The sequence below is a fragment of the Suncus etruscus genome, chromosome 12, assembly GCF_024139225.1.
Source record: "Suncus etruscus isolate mSunEtr1 chromosome 12, mSunEtr1.pri.cur, whole genome shotgun sequence".
In the NCBI taxonomy this organism is placed as follows: Eukaryota; Metazoa; Chordata; class Mammalia; order Eulipotyphla; family Soricidae; genus Suncus; species Suncus etruscus.
This window is the reverse complement of record NC_064859.1, coordinates 75,470,830-75,486,234: the sequence shown is the minus strand read 5'-3', so window position 1 is coordinate 75,486,234 and position 15,405 is coordinate 75,470,830. Positions and strand designations below refer to the sequence as shown.

Genomic DNA, 15,405 nt, shown 5'->3' with positions numbered 1-15,405 from the left:
CTGATTCCCTCATGAACTGTGTCTTCCCTAAGGCCTGTCTCACCCTCTTCCCTGGGGCTCCTGACACTGACTATCCAGCAACTTACTACAGTAATTCTTCCCCCAGAGCTTCTAGAAGGATCCAATTTTGCCAATGCTCTGATTTTAGCTCAGGGAGATGCCTTTGTGTCTCTGGATGAGCCACTATGCCTGGGCTCCATGCAGTAGCCTGTGGACAATCCTAAGTTAAAGCTGACTCTCCTTGGACACACACACACACAGAATCTGACTGGAACGGTCCAGATGCCGTGACCTTGTGACCCCTCCTTCAGGGCTCTTCAGGGCTTACACCCAGCTCTGTGCTCAGTGCTCTCTCCCAACCATGTCCACTAAGCAAATGCTCCAATCCCTCAAGCATCTCTCCAGCCTGATTCTGTGGTTCTTGGACATCCACATCCCTCGACACAGAGTTCTGTACAGCATCTGTATTCCTGGGCTGGAAGGAGGAAATCCTGCAGAATAGCCACTACCATTCCTGCAAGAGTCAGCCCTTCTCTGTGACCTCTGACCTGTTCAGGGCCCTCTGTAGCTTTCCAGGCTTCTCTGCCCAGGCTGCTGGGCTCCATCATTGGCTCAGAGCTACCAGCACCTCCCCTCAGAGGAGCCACCCTTTACCCCATTCTCCCCCCCACACACACTGTAACCTCCCTCTACCATCCCCTTTGTTCACCCCAGCTGGTCTCTGTGGCCTGGCAGCCCCCACATTCTGGTTAGGCTCAGCCTCTGCACACTCCCCAAGGCCCTTCCTTCTCTCACACCCCTCCCAAGGAACAATCCTGCTCCACTGCTGCTCAGTGGGGCAAGCCCCCCCACTCCTATGTTTACAGATATTTTTCACTTCAGAGCTCCCAGACCAAACCAGTGCTGGGGTACATGCATGAGCAGATAGTTCCTGTCCATTCCAGGGTGGTGGGGAAACAGACCCCTAAAACCAGCATGAACTCCAGAGATGGATAGGGTGGGAGGAGTGCTGGGGCTGGCGGGGGAGCACAAGAAGAACACAGAGGCCCAAGTGAGTAGAGGAGTAGGGTGAGAGCCTGAGAGCTGACACAGCCCACACCTCCTGCTTCCTCACCCGCCAAACAGCTATGGCTCCCCAGCCCCCAAACCCACCAGGAAATGATCACTGGTGAAGGGTTTTGGAACATGATATTACTGAAACTCAAGCAACAACAACTTTAAAAAAATTTTATTATAACACCTTAATTTACCAAGTTGTTCATAATACAGTCGTTCCAGGCATTAATTAAGTGTTCAAACACCAAACCCACCACCAGTGTGACTTTCCCTTCACCAACGCCCCAAGCTCCCACCACCACCATAGCCTGTCTCCCTGTAGGCACAATCAAACTACAAACAACACAAAAGCCAATAGAATTGTCAAAATTTAGATCAACACAGATCAATTTGAAATGATTGTGCTATCTCTCCACAGTGAGACTAAAGTCGGTGTCCAAGGTTTTAACAGCTGATTCACAACGTTTAAACTCTGTATCTCATTTTAAAAAGTGTTTTTAAATTAAAGGACATAAATGGAGGGCCGGAGCGGTGGCACAAGCTGTAGGGCATCTGCCTTGCATATGCTAGCCTAGAACAAACTGCGGTTTGATTCTCTGGCATCCATATGGTCCTCCAAGCCAGGAACAATTTCTGAGTGCATAGCCAGGAGTAGTAACTCCTGAGCATCACCGGGTGTGACCCAAAAACAAACAAACAAAAACAAAAATAAACAAAACATAAATTAAAACACTGCCCAAAAATCTTGGCCTCAGGAGGCTGGAGTGATTGCACAGAGATAAAGTAGTTTCCTTGCATGCTACCAACCCAGGACAGACCCGGGTTCTATCTCCGGCATCCCATGTAGTCCATTGAGCCTGCCAGGAGAGATTTCTGTTTTTTGTTTGTTTGGTTTTTTTTGGGACACACCTGTTTGATGCTCAAGGGTTATTCCTGGCTAAGTGCTCAGAAATTGCCCCTGGCTTGGGGGGACCATATGGGATGCCGGGGGATCAAATCGTGGTCCTTCCTTGGCTAGCGCTTGCAAGGCAGACACCTTACCTCTAGCGCCACCTCGCCGACCCCGCCAGAAGAGATTTCTGAACACTGAGCCAGGAGTAACCCCTGAGCACTGTCGGGGATGGCTGAAAACGCTCCCCCCCCCCCACAAAAAAAAAGAAATCTTGGACCCACCGGAGCCTGCTCCTCTCACAGCAGTGCCCTTTCAAACCTCTCCAGAGCCCTATCTCCTCTGGGTCTGTATTCCTCCACCCCCCGCTGCCCCAGCTCATGCAGAGCAGAGACAAGCCAAGAACCCCTGGACCATGCAAAGACATGGAATGTGGAAGATACCTGTACCTAAGAAGCTCTTGCCTCCTTTGGGCTAGGAGATGCCAGGAAGAGAGGCAGAATGATGTGCTCTTCGGGGCCTTCTGTGAGGGCCCTTGTTAATTGGGTACCCTGCTGCTGCTGCTGCTGCTGGAACTTTTACCCCTGAGTGACATAGGCAGGATCCCTGTGTTGTCCCTATCAGCAGAGCTAGTTGGGAATCTTGGGCAAAGCAACTTGAAGCAACTTCCTCTGCCCAGAACCTGAAAGGTTGTTAGGCCTGCAGCTAGAAGCCCTTGTGTCCTTCCCAGCATGTACCAAAACCCTTGTCCATCAGCGTGATGGCTGGTGTTTGCAAGCTGCTCTTATACTCTACTTCCTGGGAGCCCCACAGCAGTGCTCTGGGAAGGGATCACCCACAGGCAAGGAGACAGGAACAGAGAGGCTGAGAAACTTGCCAGGATCACAGAACAATTAAGAGAGGGGCTGGGAGCTATACCCAGATCACTGAGCAAGGCCCTCCAGGCCAAGCTGTCAATTCTCTTGCTCCAGATTTGGGGACTCCCCTGAAAGTATTTGCTCGTCATCATCCTCTTATGGCCACCTTCTGTGTCTGCCCTCAACTTCTCTGCAGCTCCCAGCTCTTCTGAGGCCCCAAACTCCCTAGGGTACCTGTAGGGGTCTCCCCAGATCTCTATGTCTGAGTGTCTTTTTGGAGGGGCCTAAGAGATAACACAACAGATGGGTTGTTTGCCTTGCATATGCCTGGTCCAGGTTCAATACCCATATCTCATATCCCCACCAGGAATGATAATTTTTTTTGTTTTCTTGTTTGTTTTGGTTTTGGACCACACCCAGCTCAGGGGTTACTCTGGGCTTAGTGCTCAGAAATCACTCCAGGCAAGTTCAGAGGACCATATAGGATGCTGGGGATCGAACTCGAATTGGCTGTGTGCAAGGCAAATGCCCTACTCACTGTGCTATTGCTCTGGTTCCAAGTGTGATTCTTAAATGCAGAGCCAGGAGTGATCCCTGAGCACTGTTGAAAGTGGCCCTAAAGCAAACAAAAACCAAACTCTTTGGAGCCCTAAGATGGGGTCCTTCTACCTGGAAAGGGCTTCTCCATGTGCTCCCCACACTCACACCCAGCAGACTCACCATGTCTAGGACCCACACCTGTTCTCTCTGGGGATATCTCCTGAGCAGGGAGCTGGGCCAGGCTAGGCCATCATAGCTCTTCCTAAACTGGGGGAGGGGGAGACGCCTCTCCTCTCTCCTCACTTTCAGCTTCCCTAGTTAAATCATCACATAACTCTGGGTTCCAGGCTGTGTCCTGGCTGTACCTCCATGCTCAGGAGGCCTTGTGACACCCCCTTCCCCAACTCCATCCACATCCACATCCACATCCACATGGAATCGCTGGGAAACCCCTCCACTCTGCACAGCCTCAAACCTACTGTTCTTCTGTTCTGAAGAACATTTGTGGGGTAGAATGATGATATAATGGGTTGTACACGACCGACCTGGGTTTGATTCTGGCATCCCCTATGGTCCCCTGAGCACCCACCAGGGGTAATTCCTGAGTATTTCCAGGTGTGGGCTCAAAAGAAAATCAAAAAGAAGAATTATCTCCAATATCCCATGGCCCTGCTTTTCACCCTCTGTTCAAGGAACCCCAACAACTCTTCCAGGACTCAGCTCCCCTCCATTTCCAGATGTTCCCATTACTCCTACCAGGAAGCAGAGTTCAAGGGAGATTCAGCGTTTGAGGGTCCACATGAGAATCCTGGAAAGGCCTGACTCACCCTAATTCTTCAGAAGCCATCTCAGGGCCAGGCCCCGCAGGATCAGCGCTGGAATCTAACACACACGAGGACTTGAACATGCCCAAAACCCTGAAAGGCAGGTGATGTGCCCAGAGAACCAGGGACACCGCCATATGGTCCCCATTTTCCCCTCCTCAGCCGCATCCTAGGAACTCCCAGTGCGTCTTTCCAAAGCAGTTCAGAGCCTGTGACAGTCCTGCCCCAACAACTTTGGCTCCTCATACCCATCTGAGGCTCCACTGTCTTTATGCCAGGGGTCTCCTGCCTAGTGCCTCTCCCCACCCCAGACCTTGTGCCTCCATCGGATGAAATGATGCAGACATGGTCCTGCCCCGGATGAAGCCCAGGTGAGACTAGGGCCATGGCGTGTGTGAGCCTGTAAATGATGGTCTGGTGGGGTGAGTCAATGAAGGGCACAATTCAAAGGAAGGGCCTGAGAACAGGAAGGAAGACATTAATAAGGTCAGCGGTAGCTCACATCAAGGCAATCGTGTGTGTGTGTGTGTGTGTGTGTGTGTGTGTGTGTGTGTGTGTGTGTGTGTGTGTGTGTGTGTGCGTGCTGGGGAGGTCGGGGTGCCACTGTGCTTTGTCCTAGAGGGCAGGCATGAGTGACTGGTAGTGTTGAGATGAAGTCTGTGCCCCTCCGCAAACCTATTCTTAGGATAAGGCCTTATAGTGATGGGACTTTGAGAATAATAAGATGAGAGGGGAGAATGGGTCTCCCATGATGAGACTGGGGTCCTGCTTAGAAGGGACCCCCAATGCTCTCTGACACACACACCCCAGCACAGAGGGAAGGCAGCATCTGCCAGGCAGGAAGCAGGCCCTGCCAGGAGCTGAACCATCCCCACTTTGATCTTAGACTTCAAGCCTGCAGAAGCACAGGGAGTGCATGTCTGCCGGCCAAACAACCCGGTCTGTGGGGTTCTGCTGTAGGAGCCCCAGCAGAGGAGCAGGCAGAGGGAGCGCCAGAGTGGCGCCTGCGGTGACGCCTCCCGCTCTCGCAGACAGGGCCTGCCCGCAGCACGCCTGCTTGAGGCACCCCGTGCCAGAGCTTTCTGCACACGCGTGCCTGGTAGATGCAGGACCACAGAACTCACACAGCTATGGAACTATCAAGGCTTCTGTGTCCTTCACTGTGTCTGCTCATAGGCTCCTTCTTCCCCCATCCTCCCTGGCCATGGGCACCCCTTCCCAGGGCAACTCTGACCATGAGAAATGCGGCCTAGCTGTCATGTATTTTCTCCTTATCTTGTATTCTCTCCTATGTCCATGCATTGAGGGACTTACACTTTTTGTTTGTTTGTGGTGGTGACTAGTATTGGGGAAAAACAGAGTTAGCCATTTTACACACTAAACTATCTCTCTGGCCCCTTTTTTTTTTGTTTGTTTTGTTTTAGGGCCACACTCAGTGACACTCAGGGATTACTTCTGGCTATGCACTCAGAAATCGCTCCTGGCTTGGGGGACCATATGGGACTCCAGGGATCGAACCCAGGTCCATCCTGGGTCATCCCCATGCAAGGCAAATGCCCTACCACTGCATCATTGCTTCGGCCCTGTTAAAGTAAAATTGAATAGTACAGAGAATTTGGAAATCACTCATAGTCACCCAATTCAGAAATCATTCCATTTTTCCTTTCTTGTCTTTCCTTTTTGCACCTACTATTTCCTTCTCTAATTATATCCTATAGATTTCCAGTCCCTCTTTATCCATTCTTGTTTTTTTTTTTTTGTTGTTGTTTATTTGTTTTGGGGTCACACCTGGCAGCGCTCAGGGGTTACTCCTGGCTCCATGCTCAGAAATCACTCCTGGCAGGCTCAGGGGACCATATGGGATGCCAGGATTCGAACCAATGACCTTCTGCATGAAAGGCAAACACCTTACCTCCATGCTATCTCTCTGGCCCTTCTTTATCCATTCTTGGCCTCACGTTGATGGTGAACAATTTCACGGGTTGTCAGACGATTCCTCTATCTGTGGTATGAAATTGACACACCTTCCTTTGTTCTGCAGATGTTTCTTTGGAACCTTCCACCTGCGTGCCAGCCACTGATAACAGAACAACAGAGAAGACAGATGTCATTCCAGCCCTGAGCATGTTACAGCTCCAGGATCTCACATGAAGAGAGACAGCTCTGCCATCAAAGCAGGAGGGCCTGCTGCCTGTCTGGACTATGCTTTGGGGAGTGAGGGACAATACCCAGAGATGCTCGGGGGGGGGGGGTGACATTTGGCTCTATGTTCAGGTCACTATGTGCAAGGCAAGCAAGCACCTTACCCACTGTACTATCTCTCTGGCCCCAGACCATCCTGATTTCTCAGTCCAGACTTAGTTTACTCCCCTGGCACTGCAGACACCCTGCTCTAAAGATAGTCAGGGCTATGTTAAAGAGAACAGACAGAGGCCAGAGAGATAGCATAGCAGTAGGGTGTTTGCCTTGCATGTGGCCTACCAGGGACGGGCATGAGTTTAATTCCTGGCATTCTATATGGTTTCCTGAGCCTGCCAGGAGCAATTTCTGGGCACAGAGCCAGGAATAACCCCTGAGCACCGCTGGGTGTTCCCCCACCCCAAATAAAAGAGAACAGACAGCAGCTCGGAGGCAAGTCTGTGGTCATATTATTACCAGCTCAGAGCTCAGAGCCTCTGTCCAATATCCATCCCAGAACCTTTACACAACAGGCTGCCTGGCTGGGGAGCTTCCAGGAGTGGCCTTCCAGGTTGAAGCATAGTTTTCCTCATTATACTTTTGCTCTCAGTCCACAAAATGCCTGGGCGAGACACTTGGATGCAGAGGAGGGTGGTGGGGGTGCAAAAGTTTTCCAGTTAGACAAATTACAATTTCCCGGCCAGGCCTCTGGAGGACAGGCCCTGCCAGAGTTTGCTGAGCTTGTGCCAAATAATGGTGTAGACAGTGATCCTGGAGCTGGAGACACTTCCTCCCTTATTCTCGGTCCCTTTGGCATGTGATACCAACACATTTCCTCTCTCCCTGAGGCATCAGATGGGGGCAGGACATAGAGTAGGCACAGATGTGGCACCTGGAAGATGAGGAGTGACTGGCTTTGGGGTCCTCGTCTCTGGGTAGATAAGGCAGAATCCACCACACAATCATGCAGCCTCCTTCTGCCCATGTTCCTGAATGGGGCAAATGCCCGCTGGTGTGATTGCTCAAGGAGAGTGGCAACCCGTGCTCCCCAAGGAGGCTGAGGAAGTGAGAAGCAGATGAATCCAGGCCTGGGGAGTCTGAGGAGGGAAGGAAGGCTTGCTCTCTCTTCTCTTCATTTCTCTTCTATGCATTGTGCTTTACAGACCAATGGCTTTTGTATATTCTATTGAGGTCTGCCATGGGGCTGCTCCATTGCAGCCTAACAGCCTTCTAGAAGACCTCAGCTCTCAGCTATGACATCCTCTCAGTGCAATCTCTGGGGGCCAGATCAATAGTAGAGTGGGTAGGGAATTTGCCTTGCACATGGCCATACCAGGTTTGATTCTCAGCATCCCATATGGTCCATGAGCACCTCCAGGAGTGATTCTCAAGTGCAGAGCCCAAATAAGTCCTGATCGCCAAGGGATATGATCCCAGAAAACAAACAGAAACCAGAAATCAGGATGACTGATTCCATTTGCTAGAGACTTGGTTTCTCAAAACCTTCTTAGGAAGGGCAAGTGAAGTGACCGGTGTGAGCCATGAATGCCTGAGCAGACTGTGTGAGGTATAAGGGGTAGCTCTCACCTCTGTGATGAAAGGATAAAAATTTACTAAAAAGAATTGATTTTGAAAAGAAAAAGATTAATGCATTCATTCAGGCCAGAGAAGTAGTATAGCACGTTGAGTGCTTGCCCTATACACAGCCAACCCTGGTTTGATCCCAGGCACTGCATAACTTCCTGGAAATTTCACTGCCAGGAATAATCCTTGAGCACAGAGCCAGAAATAAACACTGAGCACCACTGATGTAGCTCAAAAACTTAAAAAAGAGGGGAGGGAGTGTAAGAGTCACTATTTGCAATTACTTTTTTTTTTTTTTTTTTGGCTTTTGGATCATACCCTGCAGTGCTCAGGGGTTATTCCTGGCTCTGTGCTCAGAAATTGTTCCTGGCAGGTTAGGGGAACCATATGAGATCCCATGTTTTGAAATACTGTCCATTCTGGGTCTGCTGTGTGCAAGACACATGCCCTACCACTGTGCTAGCTCTCTGGCCCCATGGAAAACATTTTAAAAGAGAGAAAGAAGGTGAAAGAAGGCCTGGAGTGATAGTCTAGAGGAAACTATCTATTTGTTTGTTTTTGTTATGGGCCACACCCGGTGTTGCTCAGGGGTTACTCCTGGCTGTCTGCTCAGAAATAGCTCTTGGCAGGCACGGAGACCATATGGGACACCGGGATTCAAACCAACCACCTTTGGTCCTGAATCGGCTGCTTGCAAGGCAAACACCGCTGTGCTATCTCTCCGGGCCCTAGAGGAAACAATCTGAATGTCAGTCAAGCTGCAGTACTTTGATCTTCCTTGAGTTAAATATATATAGAAAATATAATGGAAGCCCCATTTTTTCCAAGTCTAAATTTATTTTTTTTGTTTTTCATAAACACAAAAAAAAATATGGAACGCTTCACGAATTTGCGTGTCATCCTTGCGCAGGGGCCATGCTAATCTTCTCTGTATCGTTCCAATTTTAGTATATGTGCTGCCGAAGCGAGCACAATTTATTTTTTTAAAGATGTTTAAGCTAGATGTTTTAGCTCTATTGTTTCTCCATTTACTCTATGCATTGGGGAGGGGGGAGGATGTGGAAAAGAATGGTCCACATCCAGTGATGAACAGGGAAACACTCCTGGCAGGGCTGTGGGACCAGAGATGAAACACAAATTGGCCATGTGCAAGGCATGTGCCTTTGCCACTATACTTTATCTCTGATCCTCTTTTCCTTTTTTTCTTGTTTGGGGGTCACACCTGGTGATGCTCAGGGGTTATTACTGACTCTGCATTCAGGAATTACTCCTGGCATTGCTAAGAGGACCATATGGGATGCCAGAGATTGAACTTGAATTGGTCACATATTGTTGCTCTGGATCCCCCCTCTTCTCCCTTTATTAACTCAATCTCCAGGCCTACATGTATGGAACCATGCACTAAGGAGCTGATAGCAGAACACTCTGGAAACTCTTGTCTGGCAAACAATCTGGAGGAAATTTCGCTATCGTAAATTCTTAGAATGTCAAAGCTTTGATTTAATGTAGTCCAATGACTCATTTTAAGAGGGAGAAACTGAGGTGAGAGAAGATAAGGAACACTGGGCAAGCCAACATAGGATGGGTGGAGGTGGGGCCCTTGCTCCATCTAGGGTGCGACCTTCCTACCATTCAGCAGAAGATGGAGCAGCAGAGGGTTGCTCCATTCTCTGGGATGACGTTCTGACAATTGTTATGACAGTATATACAAAGGTGTGTGAAAAAGCTTCCCGGGGTGACATAGAAATACAGCTATAGGCACCCCAACAGATCAAAACAGCCCCAGTTACATAACTACTCCAGCAAAAGGTGAGTCACTGCCTGTGTAGTGAAAGAGTTAGATTGGTCAGTAGGAAAAGTAAAAGGATCACAGAGGTGAGTCACTGGGCCCACCCTCCCCTGGCAGTCTCCAGGTGCTGCACCTACCAGCTGATTCAGTTTGGGCTTTGTCTTTCTTTTTTTCACATCAGTGTTTTGACATTTCACAATAGAGCCTCTTGGTGACATAAATTTTCTTTTCTTTTTTTTTTTTTCTCTTTTTATGGTTTTTGGATCACACCCGGCAGTGCTCAGGGGTTACTCCTGGCTCCACGCTCAGAAATCACTCCTGGCAGGCTCGGGAGACCATATGGGATGCCGGGATTCGAACCAATGACCTTCTGCATGAAAGGCAAACGCTTTACCTCCATGCTATCTCTCCGGCCCTGGTGACATGAATTTTGTTTGTTTGGGCCACACCCGTTTGATGCTCAGGGGTTACTCCTGGCTAAGCGCTTAGAAATCGCCCCTGGCTTGGGGGGACCATATGGGACGCCGGGGGATCGAACTGCGGTCCTTCCTTGGCTAGTGCTTGCAAGGCAGACACCCTACCTCTAGCGCCACCTCTCCGGCCCCGACATAAATTTTTAAAGAAGGCTGGGCCAACATTGCTTCTCTGTCTCTGATCTGTTTTAATGGGTGGGCTCCAGCCTGTACCCCAGAGAGAGATGAACTTCTCATCAGTGGATATCACTTGTTATTAAGCACCTGCTGTGTTCCACATAGTCACTGGGACTCTGAAGGGTCCTTGCTTAGTTAAAACTTAGTTAAATTAAAACTTAGGGAGCCGGAGAGATAGCACAGTGGTAGGGCATTTGCCTTAGATGCTGAAGGATGGTGATTCAAATCCCGGCACCCCATATGGTTTCCCCGAGCCTGCCAGGAGCGATTTCTGAGCATAGAGCCAGGAGTAACCCTTGAGCACTGCCTGGTGTGACCCAAAAACCAAAAAACTAAAATATAAAAAAATAAAAAAACTTAGTTAAATTCGGGGCTAAGCACTGTCCCCACTTCACAGAGCAGAGAGTTGAGGCAAAGAGGATATGGATTTTTCCCACAGTGTCACAGAACAATCCACCCTAAGGCCCGAGCACTAGGACAAAGACCTTCTCTAGCCTGTGCCATTCTGTGACCTAAAATAAGGCAGAGCCCTTGACTTAAGGAAGAACAGGGCAAAGGAAGAAGAGCTGAGGATGCCCCAGCATGGTGCCATGAGGCATAGGGAAAAAGTCAAGCCCAGTTCTTGCTAGCTGCCATTTTGTTCCAAGAGCAAAAGTTAACTATATAATGTGGCTTTTTGGTAAACTATGTAGCTAAATGATAGTTAGCCATCCAGTGCACTGTGGAAAGTTCTGTTGTTCTGTATCATTATAGACCACCATGGGACTGTTTCCCAGCAATGCCCTGCTCAAGCCTGCGTCTCACAGTGGAAACTGACTCAGAATAATATTTTTCAAAGCAATGATGCCCTTCGTGGGTGGGGTAGGAAGGGTTCCCGCTTCCTCAGGAAGCCCCAGCTGAGCCAAATGAAAGCCCTCTATTTGGTTGGCCTGGAAAACAAGGCATATGTTTAGATATATTATTGGAATCACCCATTCCCCCAGCCACCATGCATTTTTATTAAGCAGTCATCTCCCCCAAATGCTCGTGAGCCCTGGAAATTCAGTTTAGAAGGACCAAGCCCAGGGCAAGGGAGATAGCTCAAAGGGTTGCAGCGCGAGCTGTAGAAGCAGGAATTCCAGGTTCAACCAGCTCTGCATGGGCCCCCCAAACACTGCTCGGAATGCCCCTCATTTTCAGGAGTAACCTCACTGACCAATGCCAGGTAAAACCCTCACTAGCCCAAGGATTCCCTGACCCACACTTTGAGGCCAGTTTGAGGCTTCAGTCAGTTAGAGGTGATTGGATGCCAGAGGCATACGATTTCTCTGCTTATGTCCACCAGCTATGATAACCCCTCAACTCTCTGCTGGCAGAGGAGAGCCTCTTCTAGGCAGAGGACCATGGTGAGCTGGCTTGATCAGTCAGGAAAGACCTCTTCTTTCTTGGGGGGGCCTGTCCCCCGACTCTCAGAGGTTCTGACCATGTTTAACTTTACCATCTTCATTCTTTCTGAGTACAGAAGTCAGCTCCAGTGGGACTAGAAGGCTAACTGGCAAAGGTAAAATGAACAGGCCTTCAGAACTGAAAATAGGAGAAAAGCCTCATGGTCTTGGATTAGCAGAGATGGACTTCATTTAATTAAGCCATTCATCAGATGACTCACAAAGAGAGTGAAAAGCTGACCAGAGCAGAAATTTTTGGCTATATGTATTAATGGCAAAGTGAACTATGATACTGTGTAATCCCACTAACATCAAAAGGTATATTTTCTAGAAATTGACAAGCTAATCACAAAATGCATGTCCATATGCAAAGAACCCAGAATCACCAAAATGATTTTTGCATGAGAAGAACAAAGCTGGAGGACTCAAGCTTCTGGATGTGCAAAACTCACATAAATCTACACTAGTTGAGAGAATACAGTACGAAATAATGAAGGAACATCCTGATTTGGGGATCAGGGCAACAGAATCAAGAGTCTAGAATGAAATCTACATTTGGATGCGGCTAAATGATATTGAACAAAACTGTCAATGATATCCAATGGTGGGTGTTAGCCCTCCCCCAATTCCATATGCTAAAATCACCTGGATGGTCAGATCCACCCACAGCTGGAAGGGGTCTGCAATTGGGAATATAGGTGTTGCCTGGCGGGAGGGAAGAAAGAAAGAGGAGACCAGCAAGAAATCATGGAGGGAGCACAGAAAAAGCTGCTGGGAAAAGGCTTAGCATAGAGGCCATGTGAAGAAAATACAAATGGCGGCTAGGACCATAAAATAAAGCTGAATAATTTCTGAAACTTTAACTGATTTCCCGTGACATCATTTCTCTGCCATTATCCTGCAACTTTCAGACCCAACAGCCAAAGGGACTACAGGCAGACCATAAAATAAAGCTGAATAATTTCTGAAATTTTAACTGATTTCCTGTGACATCATTTCTCTGCCATTATCCTGCAACTTTCAGACCCAACAGCCAAAGGGACTACAGGCGGGCCGGCGAGGTGGCGCCAGAGGTAAGGTGTCTGCCTTGCAAGCACTAGCCAAGGAAGGACCGAGGTTTGATCTCTTGGCGTCCCATATGGTCCCCCAAGCCAGGGGCAATTTCTGAGTGCTTAGCCAGGAGTAACCCCTGAGCATCAAATGAGTGTAGCCCGAAAAACCAAACCAAAACAAAACAAAACAAAGGGGCTACAGGCACCAGGCTGAGCTGAGAAAGGCCTCATCTCCCAACTCTAGGGCTCTATATTTTGGGGCTGGAGAGATAGCATGGAGGTAAGGTATTTGCCTTGCATGCAGAAGGATGATGGTTCGAATTCTGGCATCCCATATGGTCCCCTGAGCCTGCCAGGAGCGATTTCTGAGTGTAGAGCCAGAAGGAACCCCCGAGCGCTGCCGGGTGTGACCCAAAAACCAAAAAAAAAAAAAAAAAAGACTATATTTTATAATTAAACAACAGGTGGGAAAGAATAATTGCTCAACAAGTCACACCAGAATCATTTTATATGGGGCCAGAGCAGTGGCACAAGTGGTAGGGCATTTGCCTTGCACATGTTAACCTAGGAAAGACTGCAGTTGGATCCCCCTGGCATCCCATATGGTCCCCCAAGCCAGGAGCAATTTCTGAGCGCATAGCCAGGAGTAACCCCTGAGTGTCACCGAGTTTGGCCCCAAAACAAACAAATAAAAAAACAAAACAGGGGCCTGAGAAATGGCATGGAGATAGGGCATTTGCCTTGCATGCAGAAGGACGGTGGTTTGAATCCTGGCATCACATATGGTCCTGCCGAGCCTGCCAGGAGGGATTTCTGAGCTTAGAACCAGGAGTAACCCCTGAGCACTGCAGGGTGTGACCCAAGAAACCAAAATACAAAAATGAATAATTTATATATGGATGCAATAAAGTAAATGTAGACCTTAAGTAATACCATAAACATGAAGTGTCATACCCAAGGCATCTTAGTAACAGCAGGGAGAGGGTCATGAAGACTCTGGTGGCAGGAGTGGACAATAACATTGTATTAATACCATAACTTAAACACCATTGTAACTCTATTACCTAAACTCTAGTAAAAAATATAACTATACTTTATATACAATCTGTGAACAATGCACACTCTGCCAATAAATACCATTCATTGATAGCCACTGAAATGTGATTTCTTTGTTTTTGTTTTTGTTTTTGGGCCACACCCGGCTATGCTCAGGGGTTACTCCTGGCTGTCTGCTCAGAAATAGCTCCTGGCAGGCTCGGGAGACCATATGGGACACCGGGATTTGGTGTCCACCAACCTTTGGTCCTGGATCACCTTTGGTCCTGGATCGGCTGCTTGCAAGGCAAACGCCGCTGTGCTATCTCTCCAGGCCCGAAATCTGATTTCTTAACACATTCACTTTCCACATGTTACTGTTCTTTTTCAACTTTTTAAACATAAAGTTACTTTAAAAGAAAAAACTTTGGGGCCAGAGAGATAGCATGGAGGTAAGGCATTTGCCTTGCATGCAGAAGGATGGTGGTTTGAATCCTGGCATTCCATATGGTCCCCCAAGCTTGCCAGGAGCAATTTCTGAGCATAGAGCCAGGAGTAACCCCTGAACACTGCTGGGTGTGACCTCCCCCCCCAAAAAAAATAACTTGTCATGATAATAATACTGGGTCTTCAATTCCATAAACATTAGATGTCTTGACGTTTGTTAAAATCTTTAGTGATTCTCATGATGTTTCATTATTTTTAGCTCACTCCTTAGGTTAAATTTCTTAGCATTTTATACATTTTGTGTGTCATTTTTAACTGTGGATCTGTGCTGATTTTTATATTTTAATCTTTAACTGAGATCTTACTGGATTTGCTCATTATTTGTTCTAGGTGTGTGTGTGTGTGTGTGTGTGTGTGTGTGTGTGTGTGTGTTCCTTAAGATTTTCTATATTTAGGGGCTGGAGCGATAGTAGAGTGGTAGGGAATTTGCCTTGCATGAGGTTAACCTGTTTTGATCTCCCACATTGCATATCGTCTTGAGCCAGCCATGAGTGATTCCTTAATGTCGCTAGGAGTAACTCCTGAATATTGCAGAGTACAGTTCCCAAAACACAACACAAGCAAACAAAACAACTACCCAAAAATTCTATTTAAAAAAAGTTAACATAAGCACAATTTACAATAGCCAGAATTTGTAAATAATCCAGATGCCTGACAATAAATGAATTGCTAAAGAAACTGTGGTACATCTACACAATGAAATAATACATAGCTGTTAAGGAAAATGAAGTCATGAAATGTGTCAATACATGGATGGACAAAGAGATTATTATTCTGAATGAAATGAATCAGAGGGAGAGAGACAGACACAGGATAGTCTCACTCATCTATGGAATTTAAGAAAAATAAAAGACAGTATGGAAATAATACACAGAGACAATGGGAATGAGAGCTGGAAAGACCAGCCCATGATATAAAGTTTACTGCAAAGAGTGGCAAGTACAGTTAGAGAAATAACTGCACCAACAACTACCAAGACAATGATAGTGAGACAAATGGAATACCTGTCTCGATGACAGG

General features: G+C 47.8%; 1 protein-coding gene and 1 non-coding gene across 2 annotated transcripts in view; both read right to left on the bottom strand.

Annotated features, from left to right (window-relative positions):
- HPCAL1 (hippocalcin like 1) overlaps positions 1-15,405 on the bottom strand; it is a 230,905-nt gene that overhangs the window by 23,714 nt on the left and 191,786 nt on the right. The window lies entirely within an intron of this gene.
- Positions 8,794-8,900, bottom strand: LOC126025004 (U6 spliceosomal RNA). The gene has a single exon (XR_007501057.1). It is a non-coding gene; the product is annotated as a U6 spliceosomal RNA (small nuclear RNA).